This window comes from Coptis chinensis, chromosome 9, assembly GCF_015680905.1.
Source record: "Coptis chinensis isolate HL-2020 chromosome 9, ASM1568090v1, whole genome shotgun sequence".
Lineage (NCBI taxonomy): Eukaryota > Viridiplantae > Streptophyta > Magnoliopsida > Ranunculales > Ranunculaceae > Coptis > Coptis chinensis.
This window is the reverse complement of record NC_141464.1, coordinates 40,271,025-40,290,258: the sequence shown is the minus strand read 5'-3', so window position 1 is coordinate 40,290,258 and position 19,234 is coordinate 40,271,025. Positions and strand designations below refer to the sequence as shown.

At 44.2% G+C, this 19,234-nt stretch overlaps 2 pseudogenes; one reads left to right on the top strand and one right to left on the bottom strand.

The window, feature by feature from the left end:
• Nucleotides 1–152: 152 nt before the first annotated feature.
• Nucleotides 153–11,147, bottom strand: LOC147475973 (uncharacterized; annotated as a pseudogene).
• Nucleotides 11,148–13,647: 2,500 nt separating this feature from the next.
• LOC147475972 (rhamnogalacturonan I rhamnosyltransferase 1-like) lies at nt 13,648–16,827 on the top strand (annotated as a pseudogene).
• Nucleotides 16,828–19,234: the final 2,407 nt, after the last annotated feature.

Genomic DNA, 19,234 nt, shown 5'->3' with positions numbered 1-19,234 from the left:
TGTGATCTAGACATTATCAATTTGTAATTTAGATGAAATCATGTTGTGGAATGACAAAGTGGATGCAAAGAAACAGAATGGGACTTGCCAGAATTATTTGATTGAGTGGAAAATCTCCTTTCTTCGGATAATAGTTTAGCACTTTAGCGCCATCAAGTTCACCAGTCCTGTTGCCATTCTTCCAACTGTTGACAAACAATCAAGATCAGAACTACTTATGGGGATGACCTTGAAATGATTCTTCATCTAGCTCATTAACACAATCAATATGGGAGACAATAGTATTGAAATTTCTATGTTGATTCCAAGTGATTGCAAGTTTCAGACAATTCCGGTAGCTACCCAGGAGCTACTGCTGCAAGCTGTTTCAGGTCCTCAATAGTAACTGAGACTTCATTAACTGTAAAGCCTGTAATGTGTCAGCCTTTTACTAATGGAATACAAATTGATCAAAAACAGTTGAACCTAAACTTGTGTTGTTATTTGGTTTCGAAGGGATTTGTTAACTGACAAAGTACCGCTCTATGAATCTTTGTTGCCTCCTCTAACTTGTTGAAAAAACTAAAGAAATGTAGTAAATACAAGAACAATTAGCAGGACAACTTCACTGACTCATCATTCATATATTGGTTTGTAATTCCTGTAAGATATGACTGCATAGAAAGGGTCTGATCCGGAGAACAAACCCAGTATCCTCTGAATCCAACCAAAAGTTGTTGATTCGGATTTTCTGATTTATAGCCACTACCTAGCTTCCGAATGGTTTCAGGCTGTGTGAAACCTTCAACACATTAGAAGTATTGAATAACCAGTTGAACCGGACTACACGTAACCAGTGCCCTCTCTCCATGCACTGATAGCTTTCTCGTAGAACAATCGATTACTAATCCTCACAATAAACACTCCTCCTAGATTTAGCACCCGAAACACCTCAGCAAATACCTGTCAAAAGACATAACATACTTTTTCATCTTTTTTACTTCATCTCCATGCATGCGTTCTTACATTTGCAATGCATACTAGTAAACTGATACAAGTTGAAGATGAATAACTCAATAACTGCAATGTAGAGATGAGGAATTTTACCAACCCCAGTGGACCTACTGATTTGGCGCAAGAATAAATTTTGATTTCACTAAACTTTTTAGACATACATAAAGGCAGTAGCATTCTAGGCAAAGCTATTATTGAGTTTTATCAATGGTCTGTTTGGATGCACTGATTCAATAGGTCCCAAGGTGCAAATCAAAATAGATTATAATTTCAACCGGCAATTTTATATGTAACACTAACTATTGCTAAATATTCATGCTAACTAGGATCAACTGCCTTACCTTCTCAGGCTGCTGAAGATACTGCACACTAACTGTGCACAGCACAACATTAAAAGTAGAACTCTCCATTTCCAGCTCTTGATCATTGTTAAGGTCCTTTACAAAGAAATAATCCAGCCTTGGATTCTTGGCCAGTTCTTGAGCATTAAGTCCATGTCCAACTACCTTCTTGTACTTAACTTCACAAGGTAAATGGCTAATCCATGAACTCATAAGATCAAGTATCTCCTAGTCTAGTTTCAATCTTTCTCTATAGAGATCAGTTAATGTAGATATGAAACTGTAGTGACAGTATATATCAACTGAATAGGAGTAGGGAGTTGGGCGAATGGAGGCGTCAGAGTCCGGGATCCACCCGGATCAGCCGAAAGCATGGGGTCGCTGGATGATGGAAACCCTACACATGGAGCTATTAGGACCGCGAGATGGAGGGACAGGTGGAGGGCCATGATGGAGGGAAAGAAAGGTATAAAGAGGAATAGTGGGTGAGAGAGAAGGGGGAGGAACTAAAGGGAGAGGAGAGAAAAGAAAAGAAAGTTCAAGGAGAGAGTAGTGGGTAAGGGGAAGAGAATCCCTTCTGAACAAAATAGGTTGTAACATTTGGCGCCGTCTGTGGGGAAGAAGAAATGGCACCAAAGAAGGCAGCGGGTAGGCCACGTAAGATAAGGGTCCCAGAGCAGATGCCGGAAGCGGAGATAGAAGAAGGAGAAGGACGGGAGGAGGGAAGAGCAGAAGAGGAGACGCGGCTTATGAGGGAAGAGATTGAAAGGTTGAGGGAGGAAAATGAGGAGCTGAGAAGGGAGAAGGAGAGGCTGGAGGAGGGGACAGAGGAAGAAACAGGGGAAGAAACAGAGAATGAAAAGGTGGAGGACGAAGGGGAACAAGGACCAACCTTGGTGGATAATCCGGTGACCGGGTTAACAGCTGAACAAGTGCAACAAATGATCAACAGTGACCGAGTGGCGAATCTTCATCAGACTAGGGTCCAAACAGGCGCGGCCGTCCAAGTGGTGGCGGGGCTGAACCGCAACCCACTTGCAGATGCGATATGGGCTTCGGAGGTACCAAAACGCTTTACCCAGCCAAGATTCGAGAGATATGATGGAACGGGGGACCCGGCGGATCACATCCACCATTTCAGACAGCAGATGCCTCTTTGGCAAGAGTTGAGGTATGATGGTCTGCGATGCATGATGTTCCCGGCCAGCCTTAAGGGTGGAGCGTCCGACTGGTACTACCGGTTGCCTTCGGAGAGCATAACCAATTTCCAAGAGTTAGAGCAGGCGTTTGTGGACCACTTTATACATCAGAAAAGGAGGGTTGTGGATATCGCGGCCCTATTCAACGTCAGACAGAGATCCGCGGAATCGGTTAGAGAATACCTGTGCCGTTTCAAGGCAGAGACCCTAAAGGTAGAGAAGAACGGATGAGAGGACGGGCGGTAATAGCATTCGAAAGGGGCTGCGACTGAAGGCAGCAGTTCACCATCCGTAGCAAAGAACGAGATAGCGATTAATCGCATGAGTTATATCCGAGGGTAGAAGTATATAAGGTACGAAGACACCATGCGATGAGAGTCAAGAAAGCAGCCAAGACGATGATCGGTGGTAGAGAAAGGGGAGGATGAAAAGCCGAAAGAAATAGCCGGGGGGGAGAGATACCGCGGACGGTCCTCGGCCGAAAAGAGGAAGGGAGATAGCGGAGAGAGCAAAGGGAGCGGAAGCCATACCGAGGTGGAGCACGCCTACCGGTGAAACAATTGAGTGAGATATTACCGCGATTAAGAATGCGAGGGATATGAAGGGCGCGAACAATTCCAGCCGGAGATGCCAAACAAGCCTTTTATCGCGGAATATCACCCGCGCGCAATCATCGAAACCAATGATTGTTATGCCCGAGATGGTTGGTCCGGAGGTTAGTAGAGAAGGGATGTTGAGGGAATTCGTGGGGGAAAACCCAAACCGGGAGCCCGGCCCGCGGGACGGATATTGGGGACCATAAATGTTATCTTTTGGGAAGCCACCGAGTCACAATGCCCACCGAGATAAGGTTAGAAGGACGGCGAGTATCCAGCAGGTCAACGAGACCCATAGCGGACAGAGATACAGAGCAGGTTCAATGAGCGGGGAGGAGGCAATCACGTTCTCCAAGGCAGACCTCCGAGGCGTGGATACGCCACACGAGGATGCGTTGGTCATTACAGTGGCGATGGGCAATTATGTGGTCAAAAGGGTCCTGATAGACGGCGGTAGCGCCGTGGATCTGCTATTCAGTGGAGCTCTTGAGGAGATGGGGATCAACCCGGGGCAACTTAGGCCTCCGCGAACAAATTTGTATGGATTCAATGGGAGTGTGACAGAGCCTATGGGAGAACTTCTGCTGCCGGTGACAACGGGGCCAGTGACAGTATTCTCAAGGTTCATGGTAGTCGACTCCAATTCTCAATACAACGCAATCTTGGGAAGGAGATGGATACATGAGATGAGGGGTGCCGACCTACTATCAAGTTATCCGGTTCCCCACCCCAACGGGAATATATGAGGTCCGCTGGAGATCAGGTGGCATCCAAGAACGATCATCGAATACAATCAAGAGGATGGCCCGGACCGAAGAGGAGTCGACGGGCTCTAGAAAGAGGCCAAAGATAGCAATTATAAGGCTGGTCCGCGGAGGAGGGAGGGAGGTCGAGGAGTATCCCAAGACTTTAGATGAGATAGAGATAGTAAACTTGGGAGAGGGTGAAGAGGAAAAGTTCACATCGATAGGGTCGAAGTCTTTACGGAGAATGGAAGGATAGGTTGGTTCAATGCTTGAGAAGGAATAGAGACGTCTTTGCGTGGGGAATAGAGGATGTCACCGGTTGGATCCGAATTTCGCGCGGTCATCGCTGCACATGAGGGAGGATGCTAAACCAGGTGACGCGAAGATGAGAAGCATGAGGCCCAAATATGCGAATGAACCGAGAAGAGGTGGCGAGGCTAAAAGGTGCGCGGGATAATAAGGGAGGTGGAGTTCACAGATTGGTTGTCTAATGTAGTCGCGGTGCGAAGAAAAATGGAAAGGTACGGATGTGTGTGGACTTCACGGACGAATTCGAATGTCGAAGGATAGTTATCCAATGCCGCTGAGTGGATGAGTTGGTAGACGGACGGCGGGGTTTAGTTTCTTCGTTTATGGATGCATCCATGGGGTACAACCAGGTGGAAATGTATGGGCCCCGACGGGAAAAACGGCCTTCAGTAGTGGAGGGGGCACGCATCGCTATATACCGAATGCCGTTTGGGTTAAAAAATGCGGGGGCCACCTTCCAGCGCTTGGGGGAGAAGATGTTTGAGGGCAAGATCCGAAAGGGCCTAGAGGTATATATTGATGATATGGTGGAGAAGAGTATGTCCGAACAGGAGCACTTGGAAGGGTTGGAGGAGACATTTCAGATACTCCGAACGCACAATTTGAAACTCAACCCCGAGAAGTGTACGTTTGGAGTCACCACAGGGAAATTTCTGGGGTATATTGTGACACAGCGAGGTATAGAGGCCAACCCAGAGCAGATAAGAGCGTTGGTGGAGATGCCATCGCCCAAGACAACTGATGAAGGAGGTGCGGGTTGGGGGTTGGAATGGTCGCGCTCTCAACAGGTTCATATCAAAATCATCCGACAAGTGTAGGCCGCTGTACAGATTGTTGAGAAACACCACAGATTTCAGATGGACGGCGGAGTGTGAGCAAGCATTTCAGGATCTTAAAAGGTATTTAGAAGGTATGCCGCTGTTGTCGCGGCCCGAAGAGGGAGAAAAATTGTATTTATACCTGGGGGTCTCCGATTATGCAATCAGCTCGGTCCTCGTTCGAATAGTGGATAAGATAGAAAGGCCAGTATACTTCCAGAGTAAGACGTTGTTGGACGCAGAAACCAGATACAGTCGAGTGGAGAAGTACGCCCTCGCCTTGGTATTTTCAGCTCTGAAGCTGAAGCCCTACTTTGAAGCCCACGCAGTGATCGTGGTCACGAACTTGCCGTTGAAGCAGGCTTTGAGAGCAGAGAAGTCGGGAAGAATGCTAAAATGGGCTGTGATGCTAAGTTCGTATGACATCCAATATCAGGTGAGAACAGCGGAGAAGGCTCAGGCAGTGGCGGAGATCTTGGCAGAGTTTCCCGCAGAGGATCCGACATGGGGGGAGGAGATGGTTTTGGAATCAGAGAGGGAAGAGGAGCCGGATAGCTTTAACCCATGGGATGAACGAAACGGTTGGAGAGTGTTTGCGGATGGCTCCGCGACGGATGCGGGCAGCGGGATTGGGGCAGTATTGGTCACGCCGGACAACAACATGCTAGAGCTGACAATGAAATTGGGTTTCGCAGCATCCAACAACGAAGCGGAGTATGAGGCGGTAATCGCCGGCATGAGAATGGCCGAGGGCCTGGGGGTGAAGGAACTCGTTGTATACTCCGACTCTAATTTGGTAGTATGCCAGGCGAATGGAGGGTTCACAGCGAGGTGCCCGAGGATGGCGAGGTATTTGGGAGTCTTGCGAAGCTGGGCGTCGAGGTTCACCAGAATCCGCTTCGCACATTTGAATCGAGGGGAGAATCGCCATGCACGCCCGGCGGACGCGTGGCGGCGGCCATGCCGGGATCCGAGGAAAGGACCCTTCGAGTGAAGAAGCTGGACAGGCCGAGTTTCGAGGAGGCATGGGGAGTGATGAACACCGCGGAGTGTGACGATGGGTGGATAATGAAAATCAAACGGTTTTTGACAGGGGGTGAGGGGATTTGCCCCAGAGAAAGACGAAAGCTGGAACATACATCTCGTAGATACGTACTGGTGGGAGGGGAATTGTATCGGAGGAACTTCAGTGGACCTTTGTTAAGATGCTTGGGGCCGGAACAGGCTCAGGAGGTGCTCAGTGAGTTGCATAAAGGGGACTGTGGGAGCCACTCGGCGAGAAAGGGACAACGGATTACGGGTTGCTAACACAAGGCTACCGGCCCCACATGAAAAGAGACGCCGTAGAAATCGCCAAAAAATGTGAGAAATGCCAGAGGTTTTCTCAGTCTATATTGGCCCCAGCAGAGCCACTGCACAGCGTATCTAGCCCGTGGCCGTTCGCAAGGTGGGCCCTTGACATAGTGGGACCGCTGCCCATGGCTCGAGGTAAGAGGAGATTCTTGTTGGCCGCGACGGATTACTTTACAAAGTGGATCGAAGCGGTGCCGTTGCAGCAGGTGAAAGAGGTGCAAGTGATCAAGTTCTTGTGGGAAAACATCATATGCCGGTTTGGGGTGCCCTACACTATCATTGCGGATAATGGAACCCAGTTCACGGGATCAAGGGTTAAGAATTTTCTGCAAACGTATCATATCAAACAAAGGTTCTCGGCCCCCTACAACCCCGAGGGAAACGGGCAAGCGGAATCCTCTAACAAAACCATACTCAACAATCTTAAGAGAAAACTGGAAGGCAAGAAGGGGGCCTGGGCCAACGAATTAAATCGGGTGCTTTGGGCGTATCGGACAACCCCGCGGACCTCGACCAAGGAGACCTCTTTTGCGTTGGCGTATGGAGTAGAGGCTGTGACACCGACGGAAATGGTGGCATCCACAACTAGGACCGCGGCTGTAAATGATGGATCAAACTGGGGCATCCTGGCCAGAGACATGAATCTAGCGGAAGAGAGGAGAGACACTGCTCGAGTTAAGTTGGAAGAGTATCAGCGCCGCTTGCAAAGGCAATACAACAAGAACTTGAGATTGAGGAAATTTGTGGTGGGAGACAAGGTGCTTAGGCGAAAGTGACACCCGGACACACCAAGAAGGCCAGCCGAAGGAAAATTGGGTCCGACACAGGAAGGGCCATATGTGGTGATCGAGGTGGGGGGTACTGTGCACTTACTGATTAAACCGCGTGGAGGGCACCGTGATGTGGATAGGCCGTGGTTGCTGAAAAAATTTTACGAGTAGATGTAATGGGGGAATGGTTTGAGCTATTTGTACATATATAAAACCGTAGCACTTTTGAGTTAAATATTGTTGCTTGAGTTCTCTTTGCCCCTCAGAGTGAAGGGAAGGGAGAGGTTGAGCCCTCCAAGGACGAGAGGTCCCAATGTTAGTGAGGCACAATTAGGTGCCTCGCGAAAACGAGTTCCCCGCAGTGCCGGGGTGAGAGGAGTTGCCCCGGACCTATAGGGGACAAAGGCGGCGGAAGCAAAGAGGCTTCCACACGCGCCGCAGCAGAGTGCCCGCCAGAGTTAGAGAAAGTAGAGGAGGCCCGGTCCGAAAGCGTGGGGCAAGCAAATCAAACATTCCCTACCGTGGGGTCAAAATACACTAATGGGGGCCGGCTATTGTTCAATCATGAGTAAGAGTAGCAGAAGAAACACCCCGCACAATCAAACATAACATAATATAAACATCCCGGACAAGAGGGATGGAAAGACGAAAAAATTGTAGCAAAAAGGAGTGTTACAAAATAGCGCCGAGGAAAGCCTCCAGCGGGGCAAAACAAGCTAATTTCCTTCGCGGTGCTGACTTGGACCCGGACTCGGCGGCCTCGGCTATGACTACATCCGCCGCCTCATTTATCGCCTCAGAGACCAGCGCGGCGACATCAGACATGGCAGGAGGGGAGTCCGGGATGGGCACGGAGACATCGGGTAGAGGAGCCGCGGCAGGGGCTTCAGGAAGGAGACGCGACCCTCGGGTAAGCCGGTCAAATTCCTCCTTGACCTTCTTGGCCACCCTCTTTTCGGCCTGGGCCCTAAAGCTGTCCCGGAGCTCGTCCATATCGGCTTCGTGTTGATTCAGAAGAACCGACACCTCCTCTTGATGCTTCAGGGAGAGGGGACCAGACGAGCAGCCGGCGCGCCGCTTGAGTGGTCTCGCTACCGATTACTCAGCGGTCATTAACCTGGTCCATGTAAGCAAGGTGGGCGTTTTCGCACCTTTCGGCTCGTCCGGGCCCTCGTGTGTGTCCATCTCCTCGCTGGCGCCTTATCCTTCTCAAATTGGGCAACCTCCTTGTCGGTTCATCAATCCACGAGGCGCCCGAAGAGGCCGGATCATGTAGGAGATGTCCAAACTCATCCGTGGAAGAGAATAGAAGTTAGAATACTCAAGGAGAAGGGAGACACTAGAATGAAAAGAGAGGATCACCTTTTTTCCCAAACCGTGTAGAATGAGGTCCGATGAGACTTCGGTTGCCACCCGCCGGCATATGCCATGTCTTTGGGGAGATGAGACCCAAAGAATAGGGGAGGAGGCCACCGCAGGATTTTTCAAGGCGAGTCGTTGATGGTTAGGTGGCGGTCGGAGTTTGAAAGTGGGACGAAGGGGGGCTGGCCCCTGCGGCACCCTTTCAACCGAGCCTGCCTCTTTCCACGGCCCTGCCCCGAGGAAGCCGGTGGCGGAGGGGCATGGTAGTGGGGACCCTCTTCAGAGCCGAGGGCCGCGGAACGTTTGGGGGCGGTGGAAGGAGAGGAGGGAGCAGCAGCAAGGGGGGCAGTAATGGGGACGACATCGTCATCCGAGTCGCTGTCAAAAAGCTTGCGTTTGTGGGCACCCATATCTGAGTCTTGAGAGGCGCTAGAAGGGGAATGAGAGGATGAGTATTGGTCTTCCCAGGTGGTCAGGGATCGATAAGGAGTAGGGGCGGCGGCGGGAGAAGGGTTCTTAGGAGCAGATTTGGGGCGGAGTGGGGGTTTCGTGGTACGGCGTTTTCCCTTGGGGAGTGGGTTGATACGTGGTTTTCTTTCTTTGGGAGGAGGGGGACGGAAAAAGGGGGCGCAGTATTTCCCAATGGATCGCAGTTCGGGATCAGCCAATATCGGGGTGGCGGTGGCAGGGTCAACCCCAAGTATCACGGCCTGAGCAGGTCCCAAGTCGTGGAGCTTCTGGAAGGTGGTGGAAGAAATGCTGTGGTAAGGTCGCGACTTTGAGTCGGGGCGCCAACCTGAAAAAGAGAGCGCCAAGTCACCGAGAAGACAAAAGATATACATCTAGGGGTGAAGATAAAAGAGAGACTCACCACCGGGAAGAAAAGCGGTGGTTAAGGTTCGGTTCGGAGGGAAGATCCGCGGAGAGAAAGTTGCCCGAGATATAAAGAGGGTAGTGGTGCCACGGTTTGTCGAGGGAAGTGATAATGAAGAATAAAGTGGCGCTCCCGGACGGGACGCAGAAAAGAGTGATAGCCGACACCGACCTCCTTGGTGCTCTTTTTGATGAAAAAGTGAGCGGTCATGTCGCGAACCGTTATCTTGGGTACTTCGGAACGGTTGTAGTAGTTCGCGGCATACATGACCCTCCAGAAATTGCCGATGCCTTGACAAGGGGGGATGTTAAAATGATTACACACCTCGACATCGAGGCGGGTGAGGGGCAATCGCAGGCCGGCAACGATTTGGCCTACCGTGGCCACAAGGCACCCCGGCCTGTAGGGAACTAGGTGTGGGAAGTGAGTTAGGTCAGGCACATGCTCTAGGATGACGTCAGCGGGTATTCCATAAGCCGCTTTAACAGCTTCTAGATTAGGTCTACGGCCGCGCGGCGGAGGCGGCGGGAGTGCAAAGGCTTGACCAGAGGTGGAAGGAGCCTCGGTCTGGTCGGGGAGAGGGGGGGAAGCACGGCTATGGGACTGGGAAGAGGAAGAGGTGGTGGATCTTGCTGTCGACATCGCGGTCGGAGTGGAAGACACACAGTTACAACAAGGCGGAGAAGGAAGGGAAATGAACAGACTCTAACGCCAAGAACCAAGGAGAAATGCGCAATATAGCAAGTAAAGGGAGCTAGAGAGAAGAGAAAACCAACCTGAGGTAGGAGAAAAGCAGCCGGAGTAAGAATTCCCACAAAGAGGAGACCGGAGAAACGACGATCACGAGAGCTACCAGGGTTGAAAAATAAGGAGAGAGGTAAAAGGGGGAAGTGGAAAGAAACTGAAAGGCAAAGTGAGAGAAGAAGAATCGAGCGGGCTTTTTATAAGAGGAGAGGGTAAAAAGGTAATTTGAGGGGGGCTGAAATCGAGGGGACACGAAAAGGAACCAGCCAATGAAGGACGCGTGGATGCACAAGAATCGAGGGGCGGCGGCTGTAGTCACATGGGAACTCGTGAATCCAAGCCCGGTGAAAGGAAGATGGAAGGCCACGGGAAAAAGATTAATGGAGGGGCTCTCGACTCGACCAACATACCGCCATGGGACTCGGAGGGGGCATCTGTAGTGGAAGATATATCAACTGAATAGGAGTAGGGAGTTGGGCCGAAGCAGCGGAGCGTCGTAGTCCGCGATCCACCAGATCAGGCTGAAAGCATGGGGTCGCGGTACGGAAACCCTACACATGGAGCTATTAGGACCGCGAGATGGAGGGACAGGTGGAGGGCCATGATGGAGGGAAAGAAAGGTATAAAGAGGAATAGTGGGTGAGAGAGAAGGGGGAGGATTCATTAACCTAGAGAGGGGGAGGAACTAAAGGGAGAGGAGAGAAAAGAAAAGAAAGTTCAAGGAGAGAGTAGTGGGTAAGGGGAAGAGAATCCCTTCTGAACAAAATAGGTTGTAACAGAAACCATTGTCGACATGCATAACAAAACGTGGATATGCATAGAAGTCTCTATCTGGAGCAATGTTAAGCTTTGTTCTACCTTCTTGGGACAAAACTAGACGTTTAATTTTGCCGGCTGAGGAGAGTTTTGTTTGGTTATTCTCATGGGGGGTGTTTGATGAGGAGGTTATTGTAGTTCTTGTGAATGGAAAGGTAGAGGTTTCGATTTGGAGTTGTGTACGAGTTGAGAATGGTTTAATAGGGTTTAGATAAGAGGCGAGCATGGAATATGAAATGATGAATATAGTTTGGGATGAATTGCCACATTAGTGGTATCGGTAATCGGTGATATAGTGTGAATAGAGAGTCAAGGAATTGGTGACGTGGCAGTCATGTTTGCTTTGTATAGGTGTTTGGTCTGCCTAAAATGTGGATACTCTAGTAAGCCCCTTGAATTGCTGGAACACAAAAGTGTGGATAAGCAAATCCAAAGGAAAAGCCCAGCTGCCTAGATTGGCTAAAACATGTTTTCAATTCATGAGAGAAAAAATAATAATAATAAAAAACACATAAATAATGCTCTCTCTCTCTCTCTCTCTCTCTCTCTCTCTCCACTTCATGAGAATCCTAGTAATGGAACCAGAAACCTTATGTATTTTCTCTGTCTCTATCTTATTTATTTTCTTACATTAAAATATTTTTTTCCCCCCCAAAAAGTGGTGTTTAAATCTTCCCATTATTCATCAAATTGGGATTTTTTTTCTTTTTTTGGGGATGTTTTTTGTATAAATAAATTAGGTGCTTATGTATTCAATATTTAATTATAGTTTTTTCTTTTTATTTGTTTATGAGTTTTTATTTGCAAATTTTGTTGATGATTTTTTTTTTTTTTTTTTTAGTTTTTCTTTTGTATGATATTAAAAATGAGTATATAGGTGTGAATGTCAACCAAACAGTAGCCAAATAAAACATGTGACAGGATAAGGGGCAGACGCACAAGTAGTTCATCTCATGACTTGTATCACCTAATCATAGTTAAGTAATACAATATCTCTTGCAGCCAAATAGAGCCTAAGTGATTAGTGGTGCATAGAAAATGAATTTCGCTGCTGCACTATAAGAAATGGGATTTTTTGCTAAGAAATTATTTGATACGCTTACAATGCGTAGCCAATAAACATCTTTTGCTATGCTTTTAAAACGTTGTTATTGCTTTTTTGAAATAGGTAATAGATGCTATTATCGACAACGGTTTTAAGCGTTGCTATATGTATCTCGCATTTTCTAATAATTAAATTAATTTTTTTGTATTATTTAGCTATTATTAGCTACGCTTTTAAGAGTAGCAAATATTATTTACTTTCAGCAACGCTTGAAAGGGTTGCATACACTTTTAAGAGGGAAATATGTGGTTTAGGAGCTAGGTTTGGTAAGGGTTCAATAAGTGTTGCTGATTCTATGCTCACAGTGAATACCAAAATTTGGTAAAAGCTTCGACAACACTATCAAGCGTTGCTGATAGTCTCTATTATAGGCAACCCTTGTCTGCGTAGCTGGTTCTTCAAATTAGTTTTTGAAAGAAAATTATTGCCCACCCTAACTTCCAGGAATATATCTCGAGACTATATGAAAAAGCATACAAAGCCTGGGACATACCAACTCTAACCATAAAGTTAACGATGTTTAAAAACACAAACATATTGTCAAAAATACCAAAATCTTACTGAATAAATAACTTATTACAACTTGATTGAAAAAAAATAACTTGACACTGAATTTTTTCTCTAAAAAAAAATGTTTAAAACAAAAAAACTAAGGATGAACCAGATATCAATTTTACTTGCATAATTTTAGATAGAATACCAAAAATTGGATTGAAATTGCAAGTTGTATTTGCCTCTCTCTGCTTTTGCCACTCTGTGCTGCTGAACCGAAGAGATATGGAAGCTTATCATGTTCCAAACCCAGGGCCGTTCCTGAGTTTTCAATGGCCCTGTGCAAACAACAAAATGTGGCTCTCTTCCAGTCTTCCATCAATACAAAATGGATCATCGAAATATTGTTCTTCTCGCATTTTTAGTTGCAAAATTATCAATGAAGTTTTTTAGTCTTTTTTGTGATATAGTCGATCTAAGATATGATTTCAATCATTTTAATTTTGAAAAATTTATTTTTGCAAACGCGACAGTAACAGGAACAGTCAACAAAATTCTATAAGCTATGCTTACTTGAAGAAAAATCAAAAGTTAGGTGAATAAGTAATTGAGATTGATCAAAGTGAAAACTAATACAAATCTACACTTGTAAATAAAGAAATTTTGAGAACGAGAGGATACTAGATGATCAGAAGATAAATGAGGAGTTTTTTTTTTTTTTTTTTTTTTGTATTTGAGTAATCGAGGGGCGACTCAAGCAACAAGTAATTGGAGTGATTTTCCAAAAGAAAACGTTATTAATTAGGGAGAGAGAGATATCTGGCCGTTGAGAAGATCTCCTCATTTATTATATCTCTTATTTTATTTTTTTTACGAAAATAATTAATGAGGAAAGAGAATATGAGAGGACATTTCGGTTGTTTATTGTGAAATTTCCGATTTTTTGGGCTTTTAGTTGGTTTGGGATTTTACTTTGCCGAATAGGCATTTTCACCTAAACATATATTTTTAGGGCCTTACATATTCGGGCCCTGTGTGGTCGCCCACATGGCACCTACTCAGGGCCGGGCTTGTCGACCAAACCCAGCATAAATATGTAAACATAGGTAAGGTTCATGTATAACCTATAATGAACAGTTATAGTGGTAGTACTACGTATACAGCAGGCATATAGGGGATGGACAATCATTTTGTGACGATTAAAATTAAAACTAATAATTAATACACTACAAAACAACATTACTCAGGGCAAGTTTTGGCATAGGGATCTACTATGGTGGTTATCAAATGGTGGCGGATCTATGATGCCCCCTAACTTTGCTCAAAACCCAAAAGTACAGAGGTAACTATTCACTCCAAAAAAAAAAAATTGAGAATTAGTGTTAGTAGCCCCCTATTGTTGAATTAGAATGGTGGTCCACTTGATGTTGCGTATGTGCAAAATTTATTTCAGGGTTAGTGGTCACTGCATTGTAAAGTTATAAAATCCAGAGTCTCTACAGCTGGCTGTTAGCAATATCAATCCAACTTCTTTTATGTACCTTTGGCAGGTAAAATAGGGATTTTGCATGACGTACCATTTGTGTAATGTCCCGAGAGAGTGAAATTGAGAAGTTCATGTGGCCCAAATATATAACTGTCTGCAGTGTCTGGTAGGGTAGAGTCCACCCTGTGAGCATGCTCCTAATTCTTCCAATCTCACTCTCATTAAAGGTATTAGAATGGTTACATGTGTCAGCTCGCTACCCTATGATAAAATGCTTTCAATAAGATTGCAATACTACGAACTAAAACATTTAGGGCGTGCTTGATAAATTTTCCCACTTGAGGGGACAAATATGTAATGGGAAAATATTTTCCCACTTTAAATTTTGCCGGCAAACTACTAGCAGGAAAATAGAGTTTTGCCGCTGCTTGTTTCATCACTAGGCAAATGTTGGCAAATCTCATTTGCCAGGTTTGGTGGTGCTTGATAACACAATTTTTGCCATTGGCAAATTCGGCAAATATTTCAACCCTAGTTTTGATCATTCGCTTCTCTCACCTTTAGATGTTAAGCTGTCTTCTGTTCCTTTGAAGGTTCCCCTTCCACCCAAAAGTGAGTGATTAAGTTTTTTTTTTATCATACTGTCATAGTATTTATGCCTATATTATTAGTTATGAAACGGTTTGTGATGTTGCAATGTTTAACAAAATTGGGGTTCTTGGATTGTTATATTTGTTTTCTATTTGTGTAGAAAGGAATGAAATTACTTTTTTGGGAAATGTATATGGAATGTGGTCCTCACTAATATGAAATATTTGTGAATGTTTCCTTTAGGGGTTTATAAGAACAATGGTTACCTAATGGTTTCGTGTAATGGAGGGATTAATCAAATGGGTGCAACGGTGAGTGGTTGGCTATTTTTAGGTCAAATTTATTCCTTCTGCAATCAATCCCAGTCAGTGTCCACTTTTGTTACTATTGATCAATGTGAAATAACTTTTGGTCTGCTTGACAGATTTGTGACATGGTTGCCATTGCGAGATATTTGAATGTTACGCTAGTAGTCCCCGAACGGGATAAAACATCTTTTTGGGCTGATCCCAGGTGGGTCAATAATCTTTTCTAACTTATTCGCAAGTTATTATATTTCTCGAAAGTTATTTCATTGAGTACCTGAATGTTTCAATGATTGAGAAGTTGGAGCATATGGCTGTTTCTCGGAGTTGTTTACATTAGCTTTTACTGGATATTGCAGTGAGTTTCAGGACATTTTTTATGCGGACCATTTTATTACATCCTTGAGAGATGAAATCCGGATATTGAAGAAGCTACCTCCCAGGTTAAAGAGAAGAGTGGAAAGAGGAAATGTCTACTCCATGCCCCCCATTAGTTGGTCTGACATTTCTTATTACCATAAACAGGTAACTTTTTGTTAAGTATCATTGGTGCAATATCCAATTCTTCATGATTTATACTCTTACTCATGGGATGGAGTTTGCTATCTTATTTTTATTCATCTATTGTAAGCAGATATTGCCATTGATACAAAAGTACAAGATTGTGCATTTGAACAAGACTGATGCTGGGCTTGCTAACAATGGCCTACCTTCAGATATTCAGAAATTAAGATGCCCGAGTAAATTTCAGCGCTCTAAGATTTACTCCTCAGATAGAGGAGTTGGGTAGAAGGGTTATTAGGATTCTAAGGAAAAATGGTCCTTTCTTAGTTTTGCATCTGAGATATGAAATGGACATGTTGGCATTCTCTGGGTGCACTCAAGGCTTCAAGGAAGAGGAAGTGGAAGAGTTGACAAGAATGAGGTAAGGCTTATCCGTCTCTTCGACTTACCAATGTCTTGTCTAAGAGTTTGATATATTGCACTTTATTTAGGTAATGTTGACACTTCTTTTCAGATATGCTTACCCATGGTGAAAAGAAAAAGTAATTAATTCCGACCTTAAGAGGAAAGATGGTCTCTGCCCATTGACACCTGAAGAAACAGCTCTTACATTGAGGGCTTTAGACATAGATAGTAATATACAAATATATATTGCTGCTGGAGAAATAGATGGTGGAGAAAGCCAGAATGGCAAGTATGGCTGCTGCTTATCCGAACTTGGTAAGTAGATGGAATGTGAAGTTACACCTAGGATATAATTGGGTTTAATTGTTTGTTTTTTGAGAGCAATGTGCTAAACTTTTTACATTAGGCAATATCGTTGTGTTTCAAGATAATGAGTGGATTATATGGTGGTGTTACGTTATTTGTTCTTAGTTATTTGCATAAAGTAAGTTCCTATTATATATTCCTGGAAGGCTTGTTGGTATCCTTGGTGTATAATTCTACTAGTGTGTTGCTTCTTTGCTGAACTCGCACTTTGACTTTTTACATTTTGACTTCATGAATGAACAATAGAGAGATTTTGAAACCAACGGAATCGGTGTATATAAAAATGTGTTCCAGGTGAAATAGACTACTCCTGTTATCTAAGTTCACATGACATAATTCTACTTAATTGCAACTTCATATAAGTTAATCATTTTTCTAAGGCGGCTTTAGTATATTTTCCCCCCTATTAATATTCTCCATGGTGATGGTTCTTGTTCTGAGTTCTGACAGACTGTTTAAATTTGAAAAACAGGTCAGAAAATAGACGCTATTGGGACCTTCTGATCTTATGTTTTTCCAGAACCACTCCTCTCAGATGGCAGCACTGGATTATCTGGTCTCACTGGAGAGTGATATCTTTGTTCCTACGTATGATGGAAACATGGCCAAAGTTGTTGAAGGCCATTGTAGTGATAACTTCTTTTGTAATTAAACAAATGCAGACCAAAGGATCGTGGCACGCTCGATGATCCCTCTATTGTTTTTTCACCTGCCATGTTGGTCTTAGTCGACCGACAATCTGAGTTTCAATGCAACGTTTCACGAAAAATACCCTTACAGCACTGGATTAAGAAAAATGTGAAATCACCACCCAAGCTGCCATAGCACTTTGAGTGGTTGAAATCTGCCTTTTCGTTGGAGTTTGAAGCTTATATTGACTCACTAAACTGTAGCCTTACAAAAATATGCGGAATATAAAGACTCGAAGAAGTGTTTTAAAAGATGGAGCAGTCTTCGCATCATGTACACTTACAAAACAGGAACACGCATATTCCAATCAAAAGCAGTTTATTTTTCTGCTCCTTTACCTTTAAGTGCAGCCTGTTGAGAACAACCTTTACTTGAACAAAAAACACTTGATAGAAAAACAGACAATCTCTATAAATCAGATTAATTGCATTATGTACAAAGCCAAATCCTTCAAATATTCATTTTCAAACACATCCTATGTTCAAACTAAAAGTAAAGCATCAATCTATAACACCATATATCACCAATGATCTATAACTACTTGCAAACTAATGAATGAAAGTAAATTTATTTGCAGTCCAGCTGCAGATTCAGAAAATGTGTCATTACCACTCCCTTGTTCTGATTCTTCATCTTCAGTTGTCTCTACCAAAACATCCAACGCCTTCATCAATTCGTTGTTGTTACCACCGAAGAATCCCCTCTTGACCTTCTTCAATTTGGGTGATTCTCTTTCTCCATCTGAGACCGCTTTGCCGTGTCATAAGATGCATGGAGGCCAAAGAAGAAATAATACTGACAAAGAGTATTCTTGTCCATATAGCAAAACCGACAAAAAGACTCATATCAGCTAAAAGGGCATGAAAGATGACACCAAAGACTCCGGATATCCACTTTTTTTCGAATCCTCGGGGCAAGATAAGCCGGGTACCAGTTTTACTAGACAATCTTTGACCAGGGGTGATCCTCGCAGATATTCCGAAGTCTGCAAGCTTTATCTTTCCTGACAAAGTGAGCAAGACGTTCCTGGAGAAAGAACAAGACTTATATAACAATAAATCTATTAAATACGAAGCAAAGAACAAGACTTGGTTCAAATGTCTTTAAAATTACAACGCATGAACAAAGACAAATACGACGTCAAATATCCTTACATGAACAAAGATGAAAATCTATAAGTACATCCTTACATGAACAAAGATAACTTAATACTTGGTTCAAATGTCTTTAACGATAACTATAAAACATCACATTCTATAAAAAATTTGGCAGAATCTCTTTTGTATTTTTGACATTTCATATGCATGTCAAACTGATTGACCTTGACCCCATCAAGAAGCTACAATCTTCTCTAACCTGATTTTGTTAAGCCTAGAATAATACATATTAACAAGCTCCGAGTATATTTTTTTCCAATGTTTTGTGTCCTCTCCTCTCAGATCGAGGGCTAATTTGAGCAGTAAACCAATTTGTAGCTGGCCAACTTAACAGTAGCTGGAACATATGGATGGGATTTGATCCCCAATCAACATGGAGGCCACCTTACAGATGGGGAGCGCATTGCTGCCCCCTAACTTGGTCCAAGAGTCATCACCAATCTTTCTTTTCAGAGCTAATGGAACCTCTTTTGCTTGTTTCTTTCTATAAGCTATCACCGAATTGTGCGGGGACTATTCCATTTGATACGTGTGTCGGGCGCATGTCACTAACTATAATCTATACTTACTAGTATGCTCCTCAACAGTATTGAAGGCACTAGTTAGTTGACGCACTGCCTCCGTCAACTCCTTGAAATCTGGAGGTGGAGGCATGGCCTCAAGACCAAGACGAAACCTCTTGCGCTTCACTAAAGGAGGGGTAGTAATGCGCCTATGGTATGATAATAATAACAATTAAAAGATATTATACACAATGATATACACAATTTTATTTATTAGATATAAGCAACACATTTCTTTGTTGTGATAATAGTATTCACTATTATAAGTAAAGTATATAATCCTTTCTCTTTCAACAAAAGCACAGGTGCAAAATGGTCCGCGACTAGAATTTATTCAACTTGACAACCCACAATGAAACTTTAAAAGACAATCAATTTTCTCGATTTCAATCTTCTGTAGCAAAACCCAAAAATGTAAAAACAGCACATGCAAATCAAGTCAATTTTCTGATAGTGTTCTACATTGTCTTTGAACTCGCTTTCGCTTTTTCGTTTATCTTGTACACACTATAACTATCTTATGCTAAATATTGACTGTGGATCATGCTTGTAGGCTTCTAGTAAGCACAAAACACTTAAAGTTCGTAAACAATAACACATAACATGCATTCACATAGATAAGCTAATAACAATGGTGAGTCCTAAGTTA